The sequence below is a fragment of the Danio rerio genome, chromosome 8 (genome assembly GCF_049306965.1).
Source record: "Danio rerio strain Tuebingen ecotype United States chromosome 8, GRCz12tu, whole genome shotgun sequence".
NCBI classification, from domain to species: domain Eukaryota; kingdom Metazoa; phylum Chordata; class Actinopteri; order Cypriniformes; family Danionidae; genus Danio; species Danio rerio.
This window is the reverse complement of record NC_133183.1, coordinates 56,345,943-56,357,449: the sequence shown is the minus strand read 5'-3', so window position 1 is coordinate 56,357,449 and position 11,507 is coordinate 56,345,943. Positions and strand designations below refer to the sequence as shown.

General features: G+C 31.5%; 1 long non-coding RNA gene across 1 annotated transcript; it reads left to right on the top strand.

Annotated features, from left to right (window-relative positions):
• The first annotated feature begins 260 nt into the window (after positions 1–260).
• LOC103911573 (uncharacterized) lies at positions 261–3,235 on the top strand. The gene is made up of 3 exons (XR_001800224.4): positions 261–328; positions 1,152–1,248; positions 2,056–3,235. It is a non-coding gene; the product is annotated as an uncharacterized lncRNA (long non-coding RNA).
• The last annotated feature ends 8,272 nt before the right edge of the window (positions 3,236–11,507 follow it).

Sequence of the window (11,507 nt, the reverse complement as noted above, 5' to 3'; positions counted from 1 at the left end):
TATATATATATATATATATATATATATATATATATATATATATATATATATATATATATTTATATATATATATATATATATATATATATATATATATATATATATATATATATATATATATATATTTATATATATTTATTCATTTATTTATTTATTTATTTATTTATTTAAAAACATAATCATAAAACTGCACCCTGGTGGCGAATACTGTATGTGTTTCGCTTCATCCTTGCATTACGGTGGAGTGGGCGGAGCCTCGTGAATGACGGTTATTTTTTTCAAACGAGGAAGTCAAGTCAAGTCCGCCATTTCATCTTCTTTATATCGGGTAAGTTATTATTTTAAAATCATATTTGTGAGATATTTGTCGTCAGGTAATGTTTTTATTTGTTAGAAAAGCCCCTGTTTTGTATAGTGATAAAACTGTAACTTATACTTGGATAATATGGCTAAAAACGGCTAAGAATGATGGCAGCCGTCAGTTCAGTAACGTTAATCTGTTAACGTTAAGTTGATTGTGCTCGGGGTTTTAACAAATTCATTTAAGTTACAATTGAAATGATCAATAAGACGTGTTATATGAAGAACAGCGTCGAAACGGGAGCTTGAATGAATGAATCATATGCTGTCCGTTTTATACAGTTGTTATAGGTGCCGAGTTCTGCTTTTGTACTGGTTTTAGCTCAAACACTGAACGAACAGTCTCTTTTTGGTAATGTTAATCCTAACGATCTTGATTTGCTTGTTAATGTGTGTTTTATCAAGTTTCAGCAAAAGTTTGCAGAGTAACGTTATGTGGTTCATGCTGGCCACTGTTGAGACTGGTCTGCATTAAACATTTTTTAAAGCTAAAACGTTTGAAAAAAAATCCACAGTTGAAACATGATGTGTTAAATGACTTATGAAGGAAATTAATTAGCTAAAAAGAAGGCTAAGTGGGTTATGAAATATTAAACCTTGTTAAAAAATAAAATCAATTGTGTTAAATAAGCTTAAAATCCATATCTTATGTTTTATATTACTTCAAAACAGCCTGGAAACTGAATTGCACCATTAATCTTGTACATATGTATCAAGTCCAAACAAATGGTTTTGTGGCAAGTAAAAATAATATTTTTATAAATTGATTGTATTGTATTAATTTGTTACAGAAAAGAAAGGAATCATGCAAGGATGCAAGCTGAAGGAAAGGACAACTCTCACATCAGTGCATTACTAATTGTTTGACTTCATCATCAAGCACACCAGGTACAATATTGTACATATTTTGTAACTTGTATATGTCAGACTGGTTGTTGGGAACTGAAATAATATATTTTATGTTTTATTTATTATTAAAATAGTACAAGATTTATTGCTGCTATTTTATCACTGTGTGAGGTCATAGCTTATTTAAAAAATCTAATAATGACATAATAATGACATCTTTTATCCTCCACTTGTTTCAAAATATTTTTTTTGTTCTGTTGAACATAAACTCAGGTGGTGCGGTGCACAGTGGATAGCTCTGTTGCCTCCCAGCAAAAATGTTTCTGGTTCGAGCATCGGCTGGGTCAGTTGGCATTTCTGTGTGAAGTTTGTATGTTCTCCACGTGTTGGCGTAGGTCTCCTCCGGGTGCTCCGGTTTCCCCCACAAGACATGCGGTACAGATGAATTGGGTTAGCTTAATTGTCCATAGTGAATGTGTGTAAATGAGAGTGTATGGGTTTTTCCTAGTGATGTGTTGCAGCTGGAAGAGTATCTGCTGCGTAAAACATATGCTGGATAAGTTATCTGTTCATTCCACTGTGGTGACCCCAGATTAATAAAGGGATAACGCTGAAAAGAAAATGAATGAACACAAACCCAGTTTTTCCTCATATGTATATCAATAGTTACAGGTTTCTAACATTCTTTAAAATATCTGCTTTAGTGTTTAACAGATTCAAATTGCTTTGAAACAAGTAGAGGATGAATAAGTGGTGGCAGAATAGTAAACTATATCTTTAAATGTTTTATTCTGTATGTTATGTGTATTCATATTTGTCTTGTCTTTTGTCATATTGTCCTTCTAGCTCAGATTGTGATGGACCTGGAATGCGACACCAGTTACTCTTAAGTCAAGAACCAAATGAAGCACCAGAGTACAGATTATAGAGGTATCTGAAGTTGAACTAACTGGAAGCAGGGAACCATACTAATAAAGTTTCTTTAGGTAAAAGCACATGCTTTATTTTGATAGAAAGTATTTTTTTATAGAGTTCTATTGTTTTATTCTTATTCTAATTTTATTTTATTCATATACTGAATGGAAGTCATTCAAATTTCACAACAAATGATTTGCAGATTGAATATAAAATATAATGACATTTTAATGCATTATTTCTTTTGGTTATTCTTTACATCTATATATGGGCAAGTATTTAATCAATGAAAATAATTTTAAACAACTTAACTAAACAAATTACTTTGTTGGACCCTAATATTTAAAATAGCAAAATCCTCAAACTAACACACACTCTTGTGAATGCATTCTCACATTCATACACTCAAAAACACACATTCATACAACAGTCTGTCTCAGTCTGACTCACACACAACATCCTCTCTCACAGGTTTTTCTAGCAAACCTCCACCACAAGCTTGTCCTGTTACGCTGCCTCTATTTCAAACATTTAAGAGCATGATATAGTCCAGGTTTTTATCACTATTTCTCCATTCAGCAGGCTTGTAAAGATTAACCCTGGGAAGGATCGAAAGTGTCCATCAAGAAAGACCAATCAAGATCTGCGGTCAGTTCAAAGGTACTTTCACTAATTACCAAGATTTCAGACTATGAATTGATGGAGAAAACTTTGAGTGTCAGATCTTACTAAGCCTAGCAAAAATTTTCCTAGTGTCTTGTAGTAGAAGTGATGCTGTCAATCAAGTTTACATTATTTCGTAAATTGCTTTCCGATTTAATAAAAATATATTAACCAAACTTGATTAATGTAACAATTTTGATGAAAAGGGCATGTTTTACTAGAGCTTTAAGCACAAAGGCTCTTGGAATATTGCTGTGTCTGACGTCACGGGGTTGGTATGCTGGAAACGTTTTTGAATGAGGTATTTGTATTATTTATACATACAGTAGTCTGTCTTAAAGCGTCACTAAATTGTACAGGCATTACAGGTCAAAGCAATCAGTTGTTATATTTATCAAAATAAACAATAAGGCTCTTAAAACACTGCTTTGAAAAATGTAGAAAATGTAAAAAAAAAAAATTAAATACCTTAACTGAAATGAAGTCATTTGTTTTATTATTTTTAAAATATATATTTTTATAAAGTCATTTGTTTATAATTATGTAAAAAAAAATCCATGTACTATAAAAGTTATTTAAGCAACAAATTTGCCAGATTGTAAAGGCAGACACAGAATGAGCAAACAAGAAAAAACGTGTAAAATGTGTAAATAAAAGGCTACATTTTAAATTTTTACATCTTTTCATCATATTCGTAAAACCTTCCTAAGCTTGAAAATATATTTCCTTAAAATAAACTTCCTTTGTTAGTGCAAATTCCTTTTTAATTAAATTCCTTGTAATTAAACAATTAAACCATTCAAACAAGTTTACACTTAAAAAAGGTCCGTAATGAAAATCAGATTTTCAAACTAAAATAGTGCCATGTACTTTTACTCTGTATTAGTATTATTTACTAAAATTAGTTTTATTTTAGCAATATAATAATATTTCTAGTCCTTTAATTTAATGTGATTTAATTTTCAGTTCTCTTTCCATCTACGAAAACATAAAAAAATTAATAATTTCACAAGCACATTTAAAATAGGTTTAATACTATGAAATATTATATTAATATTATTTTTATTTTTCATAAATCGATAGGTAGTTCCTATGGAATGTTTTTATGTATTGCTGAGAATACGTTTCAGGTGTTCAATACGTTGCTTGTCAGTCTTAAAAATAAAAATAGGTGCTTAAAAAAGTGCTTAAAAGTTCTTAATTTTAATCGAGTTGTGCCTGTATGTACTCTGCAAACAGCACCTTTTAATTGTTGTCTTGTCCTATTTTCAGGATGTTTTGCATTGGACAGTTTTTTTTGGATTTGACCCTTGCTCGACCCTGACCTCACTCTTGGACTGCCCTGTTGGATTTTCAGTTTATTTTATTTATTTATTTATTTATTTTTTGGTTTTGGGTAGATGCTAATAAATATTTAGTTGTAATTATTTAAATAATATGTTTTTGTTAAATATGCGATTTCTGTGTTTGTTCTGTCTACTCGTACTTGTTTATCTTGTTTCTGTAATTATCATTTGTTTATTTGACCCTTGCCTCGCCTCTGATCTTGTTTTTGGATTGCCCTTTATATATATTTTTAATTATTGGTTCTGGTTATATTGTTATAAAATATTTGTTAATTTAATTAATATGCATTTTATAAAAAAATATATTTTTTCTGTGTTTAATCTGTATCTATTTATCTAATTTGTATGTACATTTGTGTTTGTATGTTCTTCTTATTCTGTATATCCACTTACCTAATTTTAACTTTTATATATATTTATTTGCATTTAATTTGTGATAATTCTGTATGCATTTATTTATCTAATTCATATATTTATTTGTATTGATCAATCTGTTGTTGTTTTTTTTGTATGCATCTATTTATATAATTTATATAAATTATATATTTGTATTTATCAATTTATGTGCTTCCTTTAAAGCAATTTTTTTAAATAAAGCAATTTAAAGTAAGCATTCCTTTTAATGTGATTTATATAGCTACCAAATGTAGATGTGAGCCACATCTAACCCAAAAGTCAGCCGCAACTGAACCAGATCTGGGCCAGATCTGTGAAATTGCATGGGCCGCATCTGGGCCAGATCTGAGAAACTGCATGGGCTGCATGTGGGCCAGATCTGAGAAAGTGCATGGGCCGCAGCTGGGCCAGATTTGAGAATGTGCATGGGCCGCAGCTGGGCCAGATCTAAAAAAATGTATGGGCCACATCTGGCCCAGATATGGACCATGCTTTTTCTGAGATATGGCCCAGATCTGGTTCAGTTGTGGCTGACTTTTGGATCCTTATGTCAGCCACAATCAGGTTGAGTCATCGCCGTCATTCCGCGCGGTATGTGGGCCAGATGAAAATGGGGGATGTGGGCCATATCTGGGCCAGATGTAATTTGCTATCTGGGATAGCTTAGGACTCTCTTTTTATAGTCCACAATGTACAAAAGACGTATTTATAACTTCAGGGCGCAAACATGAATATACAACCATTGCCTCTCATTACCATTTCAATGAGCTCGAACTCAAATGTTTTGCTGTACTTACTGTACTTTTCAGACAAAATGTAGGCTAAATATAAACAACATTATTTAATCTTATTAACACCAAATGCGTTTTTGAAGCCTTTGCCTGTACTTAAAATATATGTTTGATATTGTTATAACTACACAGGCAATGACTTAACCCTCAGACTAAATTGCGTGTAATATGCCGCATAATTGTTTCAAAACGCTGAAATGCTGTCTTACAAAGTAGCGCGAAATCAGTATGAAATTGGAGCACAGCAGTTGGGTGCATGGTGGATGCTTCCACTCCATTGTGCCTCGTCGATGCTGTTTATCACGCTATTTTCACGCTTAAATTCAACACGATGCACCACATTAGCCGTCTAAATTAGTCACCACAGAGAAAAAATAATAAAAAAAACATTTTATATGCATTAAACTGAATATAGAGATAGGCTACACAACCCATAAAACTTTAAGTAAAAAATAACTAGCCTAAACAAATAAGCGGTAATTTTTGATATGCGCTTTACACCCTTTTGTCTATATATATATATATAATTGAAATGTAATAGGCCTATGTGTTTAGTAAAGAGATCCTGGAGGTTGTCAGTAAGTGTTAGAAATCAGTAAAAAAAAAAAAAAAGAAATAATAATGAAACTTACACTGTTTGCATGGTGTGTCAAAAAGGATTAAAAAATGAAAAACAGCAGCACTTTACAAAAAAGGCCAAGGATACACACACTAAAATTAAAATGATAATATAAACAAAGCAATCGGCCCAGATAGGTTAATATGACATTTCTTTATGGTAAAATAAACAAGTAAACATATTATTTTAACTTTAAATATGAAATAGCAATATTTAAATATGGACAGTCTTTATGCACCTTATGTAAATTACTTCTTTTTAAGTTGAAATATCATATACTGAAGAAAAAAAACCCGACTGTGTGTCTTGAGAATCATCACTGAGTGTCAACGGAACGGGTCAACCAAGAGCGAAACAAATCGGAGAACCGCCTCTACCATTCAGAGGTATAAAAAGACAAGAAAAAACGAACTAAATGAAACAAATGGCTTCCCGCGAAATTAAACTAAACAACCAGCCAACTAGATATCTGCTATATTTAATAACGCAAATCAAAAACTAAACATATTTAATTTAGATCACTGCAAAATGCCACGCGTCGACCCTGTTTGCATTGGGCTGATCAAACATGTTCTGTAATGAATTTCTATAGACTAGACTACAGGTTATTCAGAAGGCTTTGGTTCAGTTGCACAATGCCTTCTGTTTGGTTGTGGAGGCTGAGATCTCGATCTCAAAGGAGAAGAAAAGAACATTAACATTGCTTTGGGTTTTCTCAAGGGCTGAAATGAACTAGCGGAAAGTAACTTTAAAACTCCATGAAGGATGAACCCTTTGTAAAGCTTTTCAATGAGAAACACAAGGGCTTAACAATAGACGAGCCCTCTCATTGTAAAACACTAAATCCTGTCTATGGATGCGCCTTGAATTGCAAAACATCTGCCATTTACTCGTCAGAACTTGAGGCACATTTGTATAAGAATATAAGGCCTTGAGTACACAGCTTTCGATTAAACGCAAAATGAGCTATTTTTCAAATATTTTTTCTATGGCTTGCACGAACAAACAATTTCATCATGTTCTTACTTTCTACATGGATCTTTGAAAATCCACAAACACCGCGTCTTTCTCAAAAGACTTATTATAGCCTATATTTTCGGCGGTTATTTTTCAGTCATCTTGACATTCTGAAGTTGAGAAGTGAAGAACTGTACATTGAAAAGAAATAAGCATTAAATTATTCGTAAAACACCATATAACGATGATGGGAAAAATATTGAAAAGATATGGAAGTTGAGATTCCAATCATTTTTATAACAACAACAATAATATATATATATATATATATATATATATATATATATATATATATATATATATATATATATATAATATATATATATATATATATATATTAGTGCTGTCAATCGATTAAAAAAATTAACTAATTAATCGCACTTTAAAAAAAATTAATCGCGATTAATCCCATTTAAAAGACTGAAAGTTGTAATTTTGGCTATTCGAGTGTAAAATTAATGTAAACGCAAGAAAAATACTATTTAGATTCAAAATATAATTCATTATTAGAATTTGTGTTTAACTTGTAATACCCACAATAAACCATCAAGATCCTGGCTTGAAAGCTACATTTATCACAGAAATTAAAACACAGGCATGTTAGTGCAATTTGAATTTCAAAACAATCAAGGCCAATAAAGAAAAAAATTATTTCCACGTTGGATTTTATGTGGTCTGCAAAAAAATGCCAAAATACAGGCATTGCAGATATGGAAAATTATAATGATAATAATAAAGTATTGAAAATCTGTGCATGCCCTTGAAAAAGTTTACCAACTACCCCTCTATAAAAGCACAAAAGCCATATATAAGAAATAACGAGAGTTGACAAATTAAAAACCTACATTTTTTTTATTATTAAAATAAAATTATAATCCACACTGGAAATTTGGGTGCCTGTGGGTTTTGAGGGAGCCTAATAAATAATGAACATAAAAACTGCCTGCTGACGCACACAGTTAATGTTAATTAATAAAATAAAGATAAATTCTAAAAGCAATGTGTCAGAGACCCTTAAAAACATGTTTAACTCAACAATGAAACATCAAATTTGAGTTATTCATTCATCACATTATGAGTTTCATTATATATATATAAATCATATATAATATATATATCACTTTATAGGCCTACAAATTATATTAATATATATGACAATCTATGACAATCAAGACTTATATTAATTAAATGACAATCCTACCTGCACATTCTTAACATTGATTCTGGAACATTAATGTGATTCTTTCATCATTCATCATTGATTCTTGTCACCCCCTTTACAAAAAAATGTAGTCCATACCTAATTTCTACTCTAAACACAACCAAAACTGTAAATCATTTCCCAAATCAGAGGGTAATAATAGGTAAACATCAATCATGTAGGGCCTGCCTCTTCGCTGTTAGCTGCAAATTGGACTAAGGGCTGCTGAACAGAGCTTTGCCAGCACCAACAACAATTTACATTTTTTAAGGTGCCATTGTCGCACTTAATTTTGTTTCATTTCTTTTCCATATACATTATGATAATGTAAAAAATTTTAAAAATTACAAACTCATAAAGAAAAAATTAAATTTTGAGTTATTATCTTGTTTCTGGTCCAATTCTGTGTTGCCAAACTATGTAAAAAATCCTTAAGACACACTTTTAAAAAAAACTTATTTTAAGAATAAACTCTAAATTTTGACTTATTATTTCTGAAAACAAGACTGTATTTGCAAGATTAAAAACTTTTATTTCAAGAATATTTGCACAAAAACAAGATGGACTCTAGGTAAGAAAAGCATTTTGAGCAGTGCAAAGCTCACAAGAGAAACATTTTATTTCACAGAACCCCCATAATGCATCACAAATCTGTATGCTATACCTTCTAGGTCTGATTAGCACTTTTAATTAATGTATGAATATTTAAAACAGCTAAATAAATGAATAAAATATTAATTAGTATTAAAGCAATTTTAATGCAACACATTAAGAACACATAATCTGAATTACCAGTATTAACACCATTAGAATATATAACATGTTATTAAACTCATTTGAATTTGTAACTAGGCTAATTATAATTCAGAATTAGATTTTATGAAGCCTACATATTATCATTTAATGTTATTGCAGCATACTTGATATTAATAAAATGTTTTACAATAATCATGTTATATTGCTGTTTAAGTAGTTCAAGTAGTTGTGATGGAATGAAAACAAACTTGTGACTTTTTAATCAAAACAAGTCTATGACATGTAATGTGCATATTATTTATGAGCAATCTTGTATATTATTAATTTTACAGTAGATTTTCTGTATTTTCCTGAGGTTGTAATTTTCAATATGGAACTGTACATATATTGAGGAAAGTTACATCAAATCCATAAAAGGTTTCATTTTGAACAGTGCTAAAATTCAAATGATCAGTCATAAAAACAAAACAGTGTTTTAATAATTTATTCAACAAAAATGAGCATGATTGCAACAAAATTCAAACAGAAATTTGTCCAAAAGATAAAATTAGACCACTAAAACAACATAAAATTCAGTTTGTTTATAACTGCAACAATATAAAAAAAAAACATATATCAGAGCTAATTAGATTTTTTAGATGCAACATAAAATTCATGTTTGTTTAAAAAGTACCTTAAAAAGTTCTTTATCAACTTTAAAAAAGAAATGCATGCATCTTTGCGCAAAATTATTATTTTTTTTAAATCATCAGATAAATTGAAGTTTGACAAGGAGTCTTACCATTTAGGCTGATGTCAACATTGATGATATTCATAATAAATTGTCACACAGGAAGCTTGTTAAACTAAATGCACCAAGACATTTTTTCTATTAAAGCAATATTTTTTTCTTAATCCTTAAATAGTGCCCTAGTAAAAGCAAACACACAATGTAATTATAAGTAAAATATCAACAAATAAATCTGAAGAGAAAGTTTGGCAACAAGTATGAAAGCATTTTATAAAATTTCTTTAGAAGTAACTTTCTTTTCCTCTTAAAAACTAATGTAAAACTTCAATTTGCCTTAAGAGGGATACCTAGGATGAAAATCAACTTCTGTGTCTGAACTGTAAAAGAATTTGCTGAGAGGGATAGACCTAAAATTTTCTTTACTGTCTAAAAACAGTGTCCAGTGTCAGTGCAGTGATAGTGGCAACAAGTCAAATTTTTTAAATTTCTCCATAATAAATGGAAACAGTGCAGCCTAAAATCATATCTAATGTTGTCCGCTATAATCACCAAATTGATTGAAATGCTAATGTGTTTGTCTGTGACTCATAATTTTAGGGTGCTTTTACATCTGTGGTTCGGTTCATTTGATCCCGACCAACAGCAACAAATGATACAATGTAGCATTTTCTGCTGTCTTTCGGTCCTTTTCACAGCACACTGATTGCTTTGGTCTAAACAAGTTGAAAAGAACCAAATTGCAGTCATCTGACAAAATCCACATCACTTATTGGCCAGATGTTATTGAATGTATTTCCTAAACTGCTTATCTGGTCAGAATTCAGGTGGAATGTATTTAATGTTAATGGAACTCCCGCAACTACTATAGAGGGACAACTGTGCTGGCTTATTTTATCCCTGCTTATAGTATACTAAATAGTTTGTGTACATCACTTTCGACAAAATATACATTGAAATTTAAACTACAACTTTCATCATGCACCTCACACACACCAGTTCCTGAATCCCCCTGATTACACACATACAGCTGGAAGTTCATGATGGACTGATTACCGGGACTATACACGGCACACACACACACACATCTTTGCTGAGTCTTGTGATCTGAGTGAGCACTACTGAAGCGTTTTCCTTGTCTTGACGTGTTTTTGACATTTGCTTTGTTTTACTGTATACGTTGTTTTGCTGCCTGTCCCAAACATTCACCTGTATTTTGATCACACTTTTAGATTGTCTGTACGCTCCTGTCTGTCCCTGTTTTGACCTTTGCCTGCTTGACAGTTTTCTTAATAAACTGCACATGAATCCTACCCCGACTCTTTACAAAAGTTATATAGATAATGTAAAAACATTTTTAGATAAAGCTTATTTCTGAAGACCTTTAAGTCACAGTTTTCTGTACAGCAATATGAAGATCAAAACAGCCTGTCTTTGTCCTCATTTTATTTTACTGGGAATCCCCCCCCCCCCTCCCTCTGTTTAAAAATGTTCCCTTCTGAAAAAAAAACAGCTTAAACCAGCCTAAGCTGATTGGCTGGTTTTAGCTGGTCAACCAGCCTGGTTTTAGAGGGATTTTTGTCATTTCCAGGCTGGTTTCCTGCCATTTTAAGCCTAGTCTTAGTTGGTTCGGCTGAAAAATGACCAGCTAAAACCAGTTGAAACCAGCTTGACCAATCTGGTTTAAGCTGGACATAGCTGGTTTTAGTTGGTCATTTCCCAGCCTGACCAGCTAAGACCAGGCTGGAAAGGGCCAAAACCCCTCTAAAACCAGGCTGGTCAACCAGCTAAAACCAGCCAACCAGCTTAGGCTGGTTTAAGCTATTTTTTCCAGCAGGGTTGGCAAAGCGCTGTTAACAAATATTTT